Source organism: Podarcis cretensis (genome assembly GCF_951804945.1).
Source record: "Podarcis cretensis genome assembly, chromosome: 8".
Classification (NCBI taxonomy): Eukaryota; Metazoa; Chordata; class Lepidosauria; order Squamata; family Lacertidae; genus Podarcis; species Podarcis cretensis.
Window position 1 is genome coordinate 93,644,190 of NC_137177.1, and position 17,344 is coordinate 93,661,533.

General features: G+C 45.3%; 1 protein-coding gene and 1 long non-coding RNA gene across 4 annotated transcripts in view; both read left to right on the plus strand.

Moving 5' to 3' along the window:
- ZMAT4 (zinc finger matrin-type 4) overlaps positions 1 to 17,344 on the plus strand; it is a 284,724-nt gene that overhangs the window by 108,372 nt on the left and 159,008 nt on the right. The window lies entirely within an intron of this gene.
- LOC307222682 lies at positions 13,416 to 13,736 on the plus strand. Its single transcript, XR_013841842.1, has 2 exons — positions 13,416 to 13,630; positions 13,672 to 13,736. It is a non-coding gene; the product is annotated as an uncharacterized lncRNA (long non-coding RNA).

Here is a 17,344-nt window from a genome sequence, read left to right on the forward strand (position 1 = left end):
GATAAGAGAAGATATGGTAGCGAGCGGATGGAAGCTACAAGGACGGCTGAGCACCGGTGGAGACGTTTTTGCTGATAAGCTACGTGCAACGGAACCCCTAAATTTATGGGCTAAAAGAGTGAACGCAGATTGATTCCTCTCTGGTTCATAGAAGACGCTGCTTTGGATAAAAACAGCACTGAGAGACAGCCACATACTTCACATTCCTGGGGACTGATAAGGTCTGCTGCTGCCGCCTGCCAAGTCCAGTTGCTAAGCAATAAGACATGAGTACTTTTCAGCTACTTCTGAGCTAGTTAGCTTTGAAAAGTAAAGTGGAAATTACAAGCCAACGCGAGAGCGAGGCTGGGACTGTGAGAGGCTGGAAAAATACTGGTGGAAATTGCAGCGTTTGTTTGTTATCTCACTGCTCTTGGAGGGACTTTCCAAGCAAGCCTGGGTTTTGCTGCCAGGTGCAAAGCAGTAAACAACCCAATAGACTTTTGGATTTACCAGTGCGTGACTGAGAGCTGAGGCTTGGATTCAAAATGGATGCCAAGAAGGGGGGAGACTTACCTTACCCACCTCCACTGACTAATGACAATTATTCCTCATGGTCTGTGAAGATGAGGGCCATGCTTCAGAGTCAAAGGATTTTTACAGTGATTGAAAATCCCATCCCAGCTGCACGCACAGCAGCTTGGAATATACAGAATGTTAAAGCCAGGTTGGCCATAACTCTGTGTGTCTCTGATGATCAACTCGTGCATATAGAGAATTTGCAATATGCGCATGAGATTTGGGAAATGCTGCGTAGAATACATCAAAGAGATGCTGGTGCTACAGCGTTGCTGCACTTTGAAAAGCTGACAAACATGAGACTGGCACCTGATGGAGATGTGCAAGTGCATCTGACAGAGATGAAATTCTTACACCAGCAGATGGCGCAACGCAACTTCCCTCTTCAGGAAGAGATATTCTGCTTCATGATAATTAACAGCCTTAATCGGACTTATAAAACAGTTGCAAGTCAACTGGGTTCTCTACCTGCCAGATATCTTAGGGTGGAGAGAATTTGTTCTGTGGTTCTCAATGAGAGAGATCGCCTTGCTGCAAAAGATGTCGCTGACAGGAGGAGAGAAGCTCGGGGATCCGGCACCCCCGCTGCTATTGCTAGTGAAGAACAGGCTGTTGCTTTGAACGTTGTCCGTTGTTACAATTGTGGACAGACTGGGCATCTTCAGCGCAACTGTAAGAAGCCACGTCAACAGAAAGGAGCTAGAGGGAGCTCTGCAAAGCCTGAGGCGTCAGGCAAAAGTCGTACCAAGTCCCAGGTGAAACCAGTGAAGGCATTGCTGTCGACAAAAGCTGCATTTTCAGCGGAAAACGCTTTTGTTTTGGACACTGGAGCGACACAACACATGACATCGCGGCGAGAACTGTTTTCTACGTTTGAGAAGCAAAGCTTCACTGTGAAACAGGCCAACGGTCAGGAGATCCAAGCGACCGGGTTTGGAACTGTTTATCTGGAGAGTCTGAACTTGACTATAAACAATGTGTATTTTGTTCCTGATTTGAAGTTCAATCTGCTGAGTGTTTTGCAAATAACCAAGAAAGGACTGGTGTTGTCCTATGATAAGGAAAGCTGCAAAATCTTCAAAGATGGAGAGCTGTATCTTTCTGCCAAAGAGAAAGATGGACTGTATCTATTGACTTTTGATCAGAATGATTGCAAATATTGTACTGCATCTGAGTCTAACATGATTTCTCTTGCAGGTGTGACGAAGGACGTCCAGAAGGTAACGAAGGTTACCAGTGCTTTTCAGCGAGTGTACGCTGATGTGATTGGTCCTCTAGCACCATCTAGAGGCAATGCAAGATACTATCTTGTGTGTGTTGATAATTTCTCTCATTATGTGTGGATATACATTTTGCAGAGTCCAAAGGAAGCCTTAACAAGGTTTAAAGAGTTTTGTGATAAGGTTAAAAATGTTCATGATGCTAACATTGGTTGTCTTTTCACAGATGAAAAGCCAGTTTTTCTTTTACAGGATTTTCAGGATTTCCTGGAAAAGCAAGGGATAAAGCATAAGGTTGCTGTTTCTGCAGGTGCATGGAACAAAAGTGTTTGTGTTACAGTGAACAAAGAATTGCAAAATGGCATGAAGGCACAATTGCTGAGTTCACATTTGCCACATGAGTTTTGGGCTGAATCTTTATCTTGTTATTGTTACACTTGGTTGAGAAAGGTTTCAAAAGGTATGGAATGTTCTCCTTTTGAAAGGCTATTCCATAGAAAACCTTCTGTTGTCCATTTTAAGGTTTTTGGATCTCATGTGAAGACTGAAGCCTCAGGTGGAGTGAGGATTGCCAGAGGCATTTTTGTGGGTTATGAAAAGGGTCTCTACAGAGTAATTTTGTCTGAATCTGGTCAGGTGATTCTCACAAAATTTCTAGAGAGTGCTCCTGAACAGGAGAGAGTAATTGTTCACACATTTCCCACTGAGGACAATTCAGATGATGATGATGATTTTGCTGATTATAGTGGTACTGAAAGTGACACAGATAGCTCAAAGAGCTCAGTTGACACAGTCATTGAGAGGAAATCTCACACAATAGCTAGACCTTCACAGGTTAAGGTTGAACCACTGTTTACTATTGGAACTGGTTCTCCAAAGAGTCCTGAGAATGAACCAGTCAACAAAGAGGATCAGCACCTCATACGCAGGTCTGAGAGAATCACAAAGGGCGTACCACCCAAGAGGTATTCTCAAGAGTTTGCTAACTCAGCTGTTGCATGTGTTACTGTTGTTAACAACTCAAGACAGGTTAAAGGTGTGTCCAAGTCAAAGACACAACAGGGAGTTGCTAAGCGTAACACTACATTCCCTAGCCAAGGTAATGCAGAAGCACTCATTCCTTGGAAGTCAGACAACCAGAGAGTTACACTGGGGAAACCAGTGGCGGGTAGTTCCAAGGGTGGAACTGAAACAACAAGGGATTGCTATATGTATAACAACTGTTTGTTTTCTTCTCTGGATCAAGCTTTGTTCGCAGCTCACATTGATTCATATGGGGGAGTATGTTATGATATGGATGCAACGCTGCTGCAAACTGAGAGCTTGAAAGCATCACATGATGGGAATGTTGGGACTGTCCATGGGAAACAGTGGGACAGTCAATTCACAGGGCAATGCACCAGAATTTGCTCAGAGTGTAATCTGAGACCTTCCTCTTGCGTATGTACACGAAGTACAGGAAGTCTTTGTCACTTGATTGCTGGAGTTTGAAGAGTACAGACACATTTTCTGTAATGCTGAAGAGACAGAAATAAAAGCATGTAAATACATTTCTGTCTATCTCCTTTCCCTGCCGGGGGAGCAGGAGGGAGTGGGTGTGTTCTTCCCATGCTGGGAAGAATCGCCTATCGAGACCTAGCCTGGATCTTGCTGGGGAATGCAGCCAGGGAGGTCAACCGGAGACCAAGCCAGGTGCCTGGGAGAGTTGCCAGTTTCTCCCTATATAGGCTTGATTTCCAACATGCTCCAGGTCTCTGATTTGAAACCTCAGGGTTTGGGATGCTCCTGACCCGGCAACCCCAGGAGTCTGGGGCCACCATAGTCTGGTGTTCTGCCCAGGACCCCCCGAGCAGGGCTCATGGACAGGATCTCCCTGGAGTTGCTCCTGGCTATTCACTATTCCTGCTGGCCTGTTCCCTTGCCTCCCATTATGGCCCAGACAGTGATGGAATAGAAAGAACAAAAAAGCTGCATTTAGTACTCCAGTACTGGAATTTATTTTAGAAAGCCTCCCACTGGAACCATGAGCAGTGGCAGTTAGGTAGTGTAATGGTCTTACAGCTCCCTCTCTTTAGATTGTAATTAGCGACGCAGCTGAAACTCGAAATTGTTTATTTATTTATTAGTCACCCAATACAAAAATAGCCTCTAGGCAACTCACAAACAGAACAAAAGTACAGAGTTTAAACATAGCAATCATCAATATGCTAATACAACAGCACCCTCAATACTTCCATCAGCGACAGCATCAGTAAAAACACCAGAGGAATATGGGTCATGAAAACAGATTTAGTTTCCAGCCTCTGAGCATATGTGGTTTTCATGAGTAAGTATCCAGACCGGTGCATCTTTGGGCCTGCTCAGCTCACATGTCGATTCCTGTAGCTCTTTACCTTCTAAGGAACAATGCCCCATTTGCAAATGGTTTTCATATATTTTATTCATTTATTCATTTCAGTTATAAGATATCTTACCTGCTCTTCACCTAGGGCAGGTTACAACACTATAATGTGCAATAAGAAGGAACTTCCGGGTTAGCACCTCCGGCAATGGCGGAGTTCCTCCGATCGGGAGGAACCGGCTCCGTGAAAAACAGGGTCTGACCGCGACGGCAGAGACCCTTAGAAATCACAGATGGGAGAAGTCTGTGAACCTGGGATTCGGCTGGCACCTTCAGCGCCCACCTACTTGCGGGGAGACCCGGTATCGGGAATCCGGAGCGACGTGGGGTGAGAGGCGCGGTGCTTTGAATCGACCGCTTATTTCACGGAGCGAAGCCGCATTGCCGCTGTCGGAGAGCACTGACTTTTTTCCTGTGGACAATTGGATTTTAAACAACAACCCGTGAGTAGAACGGGAAATTGAGTTTTTAAATAATTTAATTTGGCACCGAACGGGGAAGGTCTAAACAGGAAGTCCACCTTCCCTTTCTGTAAATAGACTGAAGCAAAGTAGTTACTAACTAAGGTTTTGGAAAGTCTCGTGGAAAGGATTAAAACTCCACTGATTGAAACCATCAATTCTGACCAAGTGAATTTGCAGGAGAAGGTGGAAAATTAAAGATTGAAGCATCATGTCTCTGAACCTGGGAACGGTTTGCAAAAAGTCCATCGACGGTAAACAGGACAAATTTGACAGCTAGCTTTAACTTGACAGCTAGCTTTAATTTGACAGTTGGCATTAATTTGACAGCTAGCTTTAAAAGAAAGACATTGTTTTTATAATAATAATAATAATAATAATAATAATAATATTTTTTATTTATACCCCGCCCTCCCCAGCCAAGGCCGGGCTCAGAGTGGCTTACAAACAATAATAAAAACAAGAAGAATGATTACAACTTAAAAACAAAAATAAAATACAACATTAAAATAATGGAACATTAAAATATTAAAATGTAGCCTCATCGCAGGAGGAGAAGGAAAAGAAAGAAAAAGAGAGAGAGAGGGAGGGAGGGAGGGAATCAAATTGGCTCCAAGCCAAAGGCCAGGCGGAACAACTCTGTCTTACAGGCCCTGCGGAAAGAAATCAGATCCTGCAGGGCCCTGGTCTCATGAGGCAGAGCGTTCCACCAGGCCGGAGCCAGAGTTGAAAAGGCCCTGGCTCTGGTTGAAGCCAATCTAACTTCCTTAGGGCCCGGGACCACTAAGGTGTTGCTATTTATGGACCTTGAGGCTCTCCGTGGGGCATACCGGGAGAGGCGGTCCCGTAGGTATGAGGGTCCTAGGCCGTGAAGGGCTTTAAAGGTCAAAAGCAGCACCTTAAATCTGACCCTGTACTCCACTGGGAGCCAGTGCAGCTTGAAAAGCACTGGATGAATATGCTCCCATGGCAGAGACCCCGTGAGGAGCCTCACTGCAGCATTCTGTACCCGCTGGAGTTTCTGGGACAGCTTCAAGGGCAGCCCCGCATAGAGCGAATTACAGTAGTCAATCCTGGAGATAACCGTCGCATGGATCACTGTGGCCAAGTCGGGGCAGGAAAGGTAAGGGACCAACTGCTTGATGCGGCGAAGGTGGAAAAATGTCGCCTTGGCTGTTGCTGTAACCTGCGCCTCCACGGAAAGGGAGGCGTCAAGGATTACACCCAAACTCTTAACAGAAGGCAATGGCACTAATTGGGCCCCCGCAAGAGAAGGGAGTTGGTCCCTCATCCCCATGCCATCCCGACCTAGCCATAGGACCTCTGTCTTCGAAGGATTTAGTTTCAATCGGCTCCCACGAAACCATCCAGCCACAGCTTCCAAGCATCTGGTCAGTGTGTTCGGGGTCAAGTCGGTGTGGCCATCCACCAGCAGATAGAGCTGAGTGTCATCAGCATATTGGTGACAGCCCAGCCCAAAGCTCCGGATAATCTGGTCAAGGGGGCCCATAAAGATGTTAAAAAGCATCGGGGAGAGAATTGCACCCTGCGGCACTCCACACACCAAGGAGTGGCGCGATGACATTTCCCTCCCTAGTGCCACCCTCTGTCCCCGACCAAAGAGCACAACCAGTTACGGGCTATGCCCTGTATCCCCACGTCTGCGAGGCGGTGGTCCAGAAGATCATGATCGACCATGTCAAAGGCTGCTGACAAATCTAAAAGGATCAGCAGTCCTGACCCGCCTCGATCCAGGTGTCTACGGAGATCATCTGTTAGGGCAACCAGAGCCGTCTCCGTTCCAAAACCAGGACGGAAACCGGACTGAAATGGATCTAATGCCGATGTTTCCTCCAGAAACCTACCAAGCTGTTCAGCAACCGCTCTCTCAATTACCTTACCCAGGTATGGAAGATTTGAAACTGGGCGGTAATTGGAAAGGTCCTTCCTTATTGTCTGCTTCTGCACTTAAAAAGAAGAAAAAGTAACTGGGAACTGTTATTAATTTACTTTTGGAACTGTGCTGGAAAGGATTTGATACAAATTGAGACTGCTTCCCTCTAGAGGGAGTTTTGGGACATTGTTACAAGTGTGCAGCTGCGAAATTACTCTGAAGATAAGGACTGTGAGAAACTAGTTTTGACCTTGAATTTCTTAAGAATGTCGGTAAAGGAAGAAGTAGCATCTGCTCTGAATAGGACAATTTATCTGCTGGGAAAGCTGCATAAACAGATAGATATCATGGCCGCTAATATTGATATCTTGGGAACAAAAGTGGGCATCAGCATAGAAGTCGACAAGAACCCGGCACAAGAATCTTTCTTAACTGAACAAATTGATGAATTAGAGAAGGAGAAAGTTGCTGTTGTTGCTGTTGTTGAATATAAAGCAAAATATGGGGGAGCTTTAACCCTAAAGAGGCAAATGGAGGATTACAACTTGAGGCCTTATATGACTGTAATTAGGAGAAGCCAGTTTTTGAAGATGGGTGTCTGGCCTGATCTGGAAAAGGAAAAGTGGAGAGATCCCTTTATGCAGGGATCAAATGACTTTTGGAATATGAATTTGAGCCAGGAGGAGATTGGCGCCTCGGGGGCCTTTGGACTTGGAAGAACTGTGAAACAAGGTTTGGAATACTTTATGGGCCCTAGCTCTAATTATGGAAACCTGGCAGACTTGTCAAGAAGGAATATAAGCATCGTTGGCTTGGAGCTCCCCCGAGATCTGCTTTTTAGCACCAAAGTTTATCAAGAAGATCGGCAGAAGGGAAATGAAGAAGAGTTAAGAGCCTCGGATATCAGATCTCCAGGTTGATGGACACTGGGAGGTTGATGGAACTGAGGGCAGGGGCCGGGACCGGGGAGAGGAGACGGAGGAAAGAAATTGGGAACTTAAAGTGTATATAAGGAATTTTTTCTTAAAAAAAAAAATTAATGAGAAATGGAAAAATCGTGGAATGAAATTTTTATGACCCTAGGGGAAATGTCTTAAGAGATTAAGTTCAATATATTAGTTTTAATGAGAAATAAGATTAAATAAAGTAAAAATGGATGATTAATTGGTGAAAGAAGAGAATGTTAAACTACAGTATATTAAGATAAATTATTAGGCTAAAAACAAGGATGAAAGATTTGCTGGAATATCTAACTGAATCAGAATACAAAGAGGGGAGGTGTGAGGAGGTCAAGGAAACAAGTCAAAGAAGGAAAGTTATGTAAAGGTTTGATTTGGTTTTTTTTGTTTTTTCCCCCTTTGTTCTTGATTCTATGCATTTTTTTGCTTGTTTTTTTGTCTGTTTTCCATTTTTTACCTTTTTCTTTTGATGTGACTTGTTTTTATGTATTGCTTTCTCTTTTGGTTTAATTGGGTGTTTTTTTGTTGTTACTTATGTAACCTTTAAAATCTTAATAAAAATCTTTAAAAAAATTATAATAATGTGCAATAAGAAAAACAGTTGAAATGGTAAAGACAATTGAAAAAACTAGAACAGAATGGTATTTCACTGTAACCCTTCTGTTACTTATTGCAAGCCAATCAGTTTAACTGTTTGGATCACGAATCAGCTCTTTGGGCTGGCATTGCAATAAATAAAATAATAATAATAATAATAATAATAATAATAATAATAATAATAATAATGTCACAGAAGTTGGGTGCATGCCCCTCTCTCTGCCGAATGGTGACAAGATCCCAGGGGGTTCCCAGCACTCACCCAGGGTCTGTGTCCCTGTGGAGAATTGAGGCACGGTGGAGACTGTCGTAGCTTTAAGAAACATTGTTTATTCACCTACTTACACCTTCATTCGGCATGGAGGGAGTCCAGAGCTCACAGCATGGTCACCTCAAGAGGTGCTTGACCCCCACAGCTGTGCAGCCCTGGAGTCAAAGGCATCACTCCCAGCCAGCCTTCAGCCAGCCTGTCCAAGAAACCCCTTGCTACCAAACTCTCTTTTTCCTGTTTCCTCACACCCAGTTATCGTGGCCACCTTCTGAACCCAGTCCCTGTTCACACCTCGGGGCAAGGGGAAGGGCAGTGTTGGCCCTGTATTGTTTCTTAATGGCCCCAGTTCGGTCAGGTCATCTTGTATAGGCTAGCCCAGCAATTCCTCTGCAGCTGGTATCTCTTCCCTCAAAGCCAAAATAATCATAATCCTACCATTTATTAGTTTCTAGGGTTTAGCGCGGGGACGCAGGTGGCGCTGTGGGTTAAAGCCTCAGCGCCTAGGGCTTGCCGATCGAAAGGTCGGCGGTTCGAATCCCTGCGACGGGGTGCGCTCCCGCTGCTCGGTCCCAGCGCCTGCCAACCTAGCAGTTCGAAAGCACCTCCGGGTGCAAGTAGATAAATAGGGACCGCTTACCAGCGGGAAGGTAAACGGCGTTTCCGTGTGTGGCTCTGGCTCTGGCTCTGGCCAGAGCAGCGATGTCACGCTGGCCACGTGACCCGGAAGTGTCTCCGGACAGCGCTGGCCCCTGGCCTCTTAAGTGAGATGGGCGCACAACCCCAGAGTCTGTCAAGACTGGCCCGTACGGGCAGGGGTACCTTTACCTTTACCTTTAGGGTTTAGCGCATGCACACACACACACACCCTGCCACTGGTAATACAGGCATATTAGAAACAGAACAGCCAATGAGAGAGTGGAATGTTCTTCTGGGACAAGTTCATTCATCCCTAATGGACACAGATGCATTACTGCAGTTGCTTACAAATGGCTAGGCTAGTCCTGCTGTATATAGGAGCCCACCTGTTCATTCTGCCAAGCAGCCTTCTCCGCATCTGCGCCAGTTTCCTACCCCAATGGCACCACTGAAAACAACAAAGGAACAGAATGGGGAAAATGTGAGCATGAAATGGGCCTCCAGTTTTATCTCATGTGCAGGGACAATGGGGAATTTGGGAGACATTGCTGTAATTTCATAATCACCAGTTATGTAGCAAATGGCTTCAGCTATTACCATATTGGCCCGAATATAAGCCACACTCCTCCCCCCCCCCAATTCCAACCCTGAAAACTTAAAGTGTGGCTTATATTTGCAACCTTACGCTGCTGGCAAAGCGGCACGGCTCCCCCCCCCCCCAAGAAGCAGCCCGCCACTCCCAGGCCTCTCCTGGTGCCAGATGGGGGAGGTAGTGCCGGGAGGTGGTAGTGTCAGGAGGTGGGCGCGCTGGCCGCCCCCCGCCCCCCATTCAAGGTGGTAAAGCTGGGAGGTGGGCCGCACCCACTAATAAGCCTTTAATTTTAAAGGTGTGGCTTGTATTCACGTCAATACGGTATTTGACACAGAAGGATTCAGCTATTATTCCCTAGGTGCATCCAGACTCTGCCATTCCATTTGATAATATCATTAAAATCAATCCATTTAAGATGTTATTGGATTCCTCAGTGAGAGAGGAACCAAGGGCTTGAGTCCAAAGAGTCCCTTAAATAATCAATGATTGGATGCTATTTAAAGAGAAACAAGGATCTATTCTGAGATTCATTAGTCAGGTAAAACATCTGAGCACATTACCCAGGATGCAAAAACAAAAACACCCCAAAACACCCAGTAATAAGTTGCAAATGAACCGGGCAATAAAAAGAGAAAGTCACGTACAAAACACCCAGCAAAGAAACAGCAGGAGGCTGTACCGAAACATTTGACCTTCCTTAGAGGACAACATTTTGTCCCAGTTTGCAATTGCCAGAGTTTTAGCTGAAGTGAGCTGTTCATTGTAATTAGCACTTATTTTGCCTCAATTTCACTGACTCCCAGTTGCTTTCCTGCTCCAGTGGTTGCCCTTGGGATCTAGCATCCCAGTTGCGGGAGGTATAAGCCTCTTACCAAAACACTCACCAAGAAGAGCAGAGATGACGGTACAGTGCAATCCAAGAAATATCAAGCACAGGGAAGCAGTTCAGGTCCAAAATGTGGGCAGGTAACAGCCAATCCCACAGGTAGCCCAGGCAAGGTGCAGCTCTTCTAATGGTCCATCACAAAGCCATCTAGGAAGTTACTATTAGGAAGAATTGCAGCCATTAAGATGAACGCATTGCCAAAAATGTTGTTTTTGTTTCAGACAATACAGGCATTAAGTAATACAGTATTGTGCTGGTCCCGGGGGGGGGGGGGTTACCATGCGGCGTGGTCAGTGTCTGGTCCGAGGCTGAAGCGGGGTCCAAGGCAGGGAGTTGGGCGTGGTCAGGAACTCTGGCAGAAAGCGGGACAGGGTGCCGGCAGGAACAGGTAACCAACGATGTTGCTCCCGCAACCTGGGACTAGGCAGGCTGGCCTTTATCTCCTCTGAGGCATAGGGTGGCCCCAGTCCACAGGTGACTCGCCTCTCCTGGCCTGAAGGCGAGCACTCCTCCTGCGAGAACTTAGTTCCCTCCGCCTCTCTGCCCTGAGCCTCTGCAGCTCAGGAGAGGCTGGAGGGTTACTGGACCCAGAGGCAACCTCAACTTCCCCTGACAGGGCTGGGAGAGGAGCACCTGCAGGCAATGGGTCCTCAGTCACCTCCGGAGCCAGAGCGGATTCAGCTGGTGTCTGCTCCTGAGGATCCAGCACAGGTGAGGGCCCTTCAGGTTCAAGCCCCAGTCCCGGCTCAACTGGCCCTGGAGGCGGGTACTCCTGTGCAGTCTGGGATTCCTCAGGTTCAGCCTCTGAATCCGATTCCCAGGCCATCACAAGTTTGCTTTAAAAAATGGCAAACAGATATTTCAAAATTCATATGGAAAGAAAAGAGGCCAAGGATAAAATACAAAATACTCACAGATATTAGAGGAGGTTTCTCCCTTCCCGCTTATATTATGAAGCTGCTTGTATTACTTGGATCCAGGATTGGATAAAATTAGAAAATACAGATTTACTAGATTTGGAAGGACATGATAACATGGCATGCCTATCTGTGGTATAATAAATGGAAAGTACACAAAGCTTTTTATAATCAGATCTCTTTTAAGAGCTTGGGGAAAACATAAAGAATTGTTAGCACAAAAGACTCCATGGTGGGTCTCTCCAACAGAAGTAATTTCAATTAAAAAAATAAATAGGGGGAAAACATGGCCTACTGACAGAAATAGAAGGGAATTTAAAGCTGAAAGAACTTGAGGAGATCAAAGAATATGTTTATGATTGGCTGCAATATCAGCAACTAAATGAGGTTTTCAAAGAAGACAAAAAGAAAGGTTTTAGCTACACTATTCTAGATTCCAAAGGAAAGACATAGAGGACAATACCAAACTTTTGAAGAAAACATATAATTTATTATTAGAATGGGAAACAAAAGATGAAGAGGTGAAAAGTGTGATGATAAAATGGGTGCAGGATATAGGACATAATATACAAATGGAAGATTGGGAAAAATTGTGGTGAGTGAATTTGAAATTTACGGATTGTATATTATTAAAAGAGAATTATATGAAAATGATGTACAGATGGTATATTACACCTGAAAAAATGGCAAAAATGTACAAAACAGGTTCCAACAAATGTTGGAAGTGTAAAGAAAAGGAAGGCACTTTTTTCCTTATGTGGTGGACTTGCAAACTGATTAAAAATTATTGGAATATGATTTATAATGAAATAAAAAATGTTTAAATTGACTTTTATTACAAGACCAGAAGCTTTTTTTACTAGGCATTTTGGGTCAAGAACTACCAACAGAAAAGAAGAAACTATTTATGTATGCTATGACTGCGACTAGGATGCTACTAGCCCAAAGATGGAAAAGCAAAGAAATACCAACTAAGGAAGAATGGATACAAAAACTGATGGAATATGCTGAAATGGCGAAACTAACAGAGAGACTCAGAGACAAAGACAATAGAGAATTTTAAAAAGATTGGGAATCATTTATGTTGTATTTACAGAAACAATGTAAAGAAATAGACTCACTAGCAGGGTTTGAGTAAACACTTACAATCAACAAAAATAAATATAAAAGCTATAAAGATGTCAAAATTCTAAATAATAATAATATAATTTATACATAGAATTCATATGAAGATATAAGAAAGAAAGCAGGGGAAGCCAATATCGGGGAAAACCAGAAGAGAAAGCTGAGGGAAGTCAAGGGGGGGGGGGGAACCAGGGGAATGCTTTGTTTCATTTTGTCAGACCGCACCCAGAGGGTTCGGTTGGGCCCTTATACCTCTAATACACTTAAGACTAACACAGGAACACCACAGGGATGCGTACTTAGTCCGCTCCTTTATATTCTCTACACATACGATTGTGTCGCTGCTCACCCTAGTAATAGGGTTGTCAAATTTGCAGATGACACAACCGTGATTGGGCTCATCTCTGAAAGGGAGGGTGAAACGGACTATAGAGATGAGCTGGAGCGGCTGACAGAGTAGTGCAGAGCTAACAACTTGCTCATAAATACAAGGAAGACAAAGGAGCATGTGGAGACAGAAGAGCAATGTCCAGCCACTTTTGATTGATGGGGTCTGTGTGGAGAGGGTAACAACGTTCAGATTTTTGGGTATTGAATTACAAGAGGATCTGTCCTGGAGTGTCAACACAAGGGGGCTTGTGAAGAAGGCACAGCAGAGACTGTACTTTTTGAGAATCCTAAGGAAAAACCATCTTCCGCAGAAACTGCTGCTTGCCTTCTATCACTGTGCCATTGAGAGCGTGCTCACTTATGGCTTATGTGTGTGGTACGGAAGCTGTACTACCCAGGACAGGATGGTGTTGTGCAGAGTTGTGAAGGCGGCAGAGAGCATTGTTGGCTGCCCACTCTCCACCTTAGAGCAGATTTATGCCACAAGGTGCCATAGGGAGGCACTGGACATAGTAAAAGATCCATCACATCCTGGTCACTGTCTCTTCGAGCTCCTGCCGTCGGGACGGAGATACAGGACGATGAAGACAAGAACGAGCCGTCTCAAGAACAGCTTCTTCTCCAGAGCGATCTCGGCCCTGAATGGGAAACCTGGACTTTGAAAGTCATCTAATCTTCCTTGCTGTATTATACGATATTGTTTTAATTAGTGTTTTTATAGTTGTTCTGATTTTGAGTGGAGTGCCCTACCTGGGTGGATGGAGCAGCCAAGTAATTTCGTTGTCCCCGAGAGGGGGCAATGACAATAAAGATATTATTATTATTATTATTATTATTATTATTATTATTATTTGTTATGTTGTAAATATGATAAAAATGTAAAACTTAATAAAAATTTTGGGGTTGTTTTTTTAAAAGGAAGTGACTTTTTTGTTACCCATGGATTTTATCTCTGCTCCTGGTTAAAGCACACCCTCGAACATGACATTGCTCCAAACCGGGACACTATCATCCGGGTCTGCACTCCGATATGAGTCACGTGACCTGCACAAGATCATGGGTGCAGAAAAAGTGGGGGGTTTGGCAGGCACCCAAAATGTGCATTTGGGGTACTGCACAAAATCTCAGACTGGAAAAAAGCACGTGTTGGTGCACTGTGCGAGTTCACGGAACAGGGCGAGATCTTGGCCCAAAATTGCACAAGAGCAAGACACCCCAACTGACCGCCATGCTCTCATGGGGGGAAAATGGGATGCCCCAGTTTTTCCAGGACAGTTGACAGGCATAATGAAAGTCCTAGTCTTTTAACTGCCCAGTTTTTGACCACCTTAAAGCTTCACTTTAATAAATAAATTTAAATTTAAATTTCCTCCCCTTCCCTATGTGTTCTTGACATATAACCAGGGGTGCCAACTTGAATAAAATATTGGGGGACAGATAAGCCCCTCCCCACATAATTGCAGGCCCTGGTCCTGAGGTGCCCCCCTCCACCCCCAGTATTCTAAAATTAATACAAGACCATTACACACAAGCAAAGAGTGGGTGGGTGGGGGCAGGAGAAGGAGAACGGTAGACCTAGTCTGGCCATAGTCAGTAATGGCTCTGTCCCACCAAAAGCATCTGGACATCTAACTAGTTCAATTGATTTCAGTGAGAGATGTAGCCTAATCCTATGTGTGCTTGTTCAGAAGGAAAGCCCATTATCTGCAGTGAGCCTTCCTCATAGGTAAGCATGCACAGGGTTGCAGCCTTACAAGGCAATCATAAGCCTATTAACTCAGAGGTAAACTCTATAGAAGTGAAAGGGGCTTACTCCCTAGTAAATGTGCTTAGAATTGCGGTCTTACATGTGCAGGCTGCAATCCTATACACACTTATCTGGGAGTGAGTCCTGTTGAAACAAATGGTGGCTGCTTCTGACTGAGCATAGGAATGTGGTTGGGTGCTTAAATGTAGGGCCAGTAGCTGGATAAAGTGATAAAGTTGATACATGCATGATGAAGAACCAAAAGACACGGGCTTCTACCCAGTTCAACTCAGAGTAGACCAATTGAAAACAATGACCCTAAGTTAGTTACATTCATTATCTCCAATGGGTCTACTTTGAGTAGGGGTAATATTGACTACAACTTATGCAACTCAACCAAGTTTCAAGGAAGCCCCAGTGCCTGTTGTCACAGAACTGGGTGCAGACACCAGCGGAGGAAGAGGAATGCAGGGGGAGTGCACCGCCCCTGGCAGTGCAATCCTGGTAGGGTGCCATCACGGCTCACCCCCGCGCCTGCCCACGCTGGGTGCCACCCCCCTGCAGGCGGCATGCCCCGCCCCAGGACACACACCAGCCCCAATCCGCCTGCTCTCCGCGCCCCGCCCCCCCCAGTGCCGGAGCATGAAGTTCCACCACTGGGTGCAGAGACCTCTAGAGATTGGAGACATTTTAATTTCTGCCCATTTCTCTCTCTCCTTTCAGTTTTAGGTTCAGTGTGCCACTTTGCCACATCAGTTTGCCATTAAAGGGAGGGGCAGCCAATGAATATCCATCAGCATTTTAGTGGCTGTTTCTCTTTATATGCATATTTTTCTAAGCAATTTTGCCTAATATAACACATTTCTGTATATCTCTAAGATATATATATGCACATTTCTCCTTATTAATTTTTTGCCATATGTATTTTTCAATTTCAATATCAATTTATGGGGGAGGGAGGTGGAGAACTGCAGCACAACATTTGGAGACTTTGCTGCTCCTCTGCAATGCAACACTAAGGATATTTTCACATGTCACTAAAAGTGATTTTTTTCCTTTAGATCATCTGAGCGTCTGTCAGGGGAAAATACATTCCTTCTCTGCTCCAACACTCACCCCAAAGAGTGTAGCTATTTGACACCACTTATCCTTGCTAATTTGTTTCGCTCTCTTATTTGCACTCTTCTCTTTTATTTAATGCACAAATTTCTTCCTGAAAAAAATGTGCAGGCACAGTGATGCATACAAATGGAACTGCTTCTGCTCTTGGATGAGGGAAATATGTTCTTCTAACATAGTTTAATGGCAATTTAATTCTGCCCCCTCCCAGTTGCTGATCTGTGATCTGAAATTCCAACAGAGTGGTGCCATCAGAAGCAAGGATTCCAAACAGACCTGTTTGCATTGCCCCTGCTGCTGCATAGGCCAGTTACCTGGTATTCTGGGGCACAGTCTAGCTTCTGCTACCGTGATCTGTGGAGGGCCACTGGCAGGCTTCCCTCCCTGTCTCCCTGGGAGGGACCAGCCGAGCTCTGCCCATCAGTCACTGAAGCTGCAGCTGCTCCAGTGCTTGCTTTCCTCTGCCCAACACATCCCCTTTTCCTTTTGTATCACGTCTATTGAATTGTGAGCCTTTAGGCAGGGGCTGTCTTTTAATATATGAGCAGCACTTGGAATAGATTGGGGAGTATGGGGTGTTAGGGGAGGGGTAGTACCTCTGGTGGGTAGTTTGTCCACCTTTGGTCCCCATGCTGTACTCAGCTCTCACCTGTGGCTCCTAGAAGCTGTCAGCAGGCGACAGCAACCACCCCTTCGGTATTTCTTTGACTTGCTGATTAAACCAGGTGAGGGTAGCCAATGGGCCTCAATATTACCTTGGTCAGTTTATTTTTTTAAAATATACTTGAATACTCCAAATCCATAAATAGAATTAAAAAGTCAAAACAATGCACAACAAATGTATATACAATAAAAGCCAAATAGGAACCAAAATCACTGATCACTGGCTAATTATAATATCAACCCTTCCTTTTAACTGTCTGCATAGGTTTGGCAGTGCAGAAAGCATTTTCAGATAATGTTTAATGTTAATACGAAAGAGGCCTGCCCCACAGGACGGGGGCAATAACACGGAAGGCTCTGTTTCATGACATCAGGCGAGCCTCACCAACTCAGGGAACTACTCCTATAGAGGATCTCGGTGCACAAGAGGGGGCACCAGGGGTCAGGCCTTCCCTGAGGCACCCTGCTCCTGGGTTGCTTTGAGGATTCATATAAGAACCTGGAACCTGTCTCAGTAGCCAATGGGCAGCCAGTGCGGCTGTTTTTACAAGGGCGGCACACATTGCCGGCTATCAACCTGCACCAGCAGTATAGCAGCCACAGTCTTCACAAGCTGGAGCTTCCAGACCAGGTGCAAGGGCAGCTCCATAGAGAGGGCATGGCAGTAATCCAGGCTCAAGATGGGCTTGCAGCGGTCAGACTATCCATGTCCAGGCATGGTCATGGCTGGTGGACCAGAAGAAGTTAGCAGAAGGCACTGCTACCCCAGGAGACACTGGAGCCTCTAGGACTCCTGTCCTCAGGGGCAGAGGAAGTGGGTGCAGTGGGTGCAGGCTGCCCCAGGTGTCACCACTGAGGGGGGGTGACAAAATGTCCGGCAGCACTCACCATGGGGCCTGCAATGCCCC